At 51.2% G+C, this 777-nt stretch overlaps 1 non-coding gene across 1 annotated transcript; it reads left to right on the forward strand.

The window, feature by feature from the left end:
- The first annotated feature begins 288 nt into the window (after positions 1–288).
- Positions 289–407, forward strand: LOC123179531 (5S ribosomal RNA). The gene has a single exon (XR_006490434.1). It is a non-coding gene; the product is annotated as a 5S ribosomal RNA (ribosomal RNA).
- Positions 408–777: the final 370 nt, after the last annotated feature.

Here is a 777-nt window from a genome sequence, read left to right on the forward strand (position 1 = left end):
TTGCACCGCGTGCAAAACAAAACGCACGAGCGCGACGTATGTTTAGCACGTTTTATTATTTTGCACGTTTACGGTAAGTTTTAGCTCGCTGCTCATTATTCACGCGTCTAGCGGCGGCAAGCGTGTTCTGAAAGGGGTCGAAACCATGGTAAATAGGCACTGGTGCAGTTGAACCGTGGTAAAACTCGTCTCCGTAGTTGAGCGGGAGCGGCCAAAGGAATGTGCAATCATGTGTGTAGTGGAGCTGGGAGGGGCAAGCATAAGGGACGAAGACGGGGGTAACATGTCGGATGCGATCATACCAGCACTAAAGCACCGGATCCCATCAGAACTCCGAAGTTAAGCGTGCTTGGGCGAGAGTAGTACTGGGATGGGTGACCTCCTAGGAAGTCCTCGTGTTGCATTCCCTTTTTAATTTTTTTGCACCGCGTGCAAAACAAAACGCGCGAGCGCGACGTATGTTTAGCACGTTTTATTATTTTGCACGTTTACGGTAAGTTTTAGCTCGCTGCTCATTATTCACGCGTCTAGCGGCGGCAAGCGTGTTCTGAAAGGGGTCGAAACCATGGTAAATAGGCACTGGTGCAGTTGAACCGTGGTAAAACTCGTCTCCGTAGTTGAGCGGGAGCGGCCAAAGGAATGTGCAATCGTGTGTGTAGTGGAGCTGGGAGGGGCAAGCATAAGGGACGAAGACGGGGGTAACATGTCGGATGCGATCATACCAGCACTAAAGCACCGGATCCCATCAGAACTCCGAAGTTAAGCGTGCTTGGGCGA

This window comes from Triticum aestivum, unplaced genomic scaffold (assembly GCF_018294505.1).
Source record: "Triticum aestivum cultivar Chinese Spring unplaced genomic scaffold, IWGSC CS RefSeq v2.1 scaffold148570, whole genome shotgun sequence".
Taxonomy (NCBI): Eukaryota; Viridiplantae; Streptophyta; class Magnoliopsida; order Poales; family Poaceae; genus Triticum; species Triticum aestivum.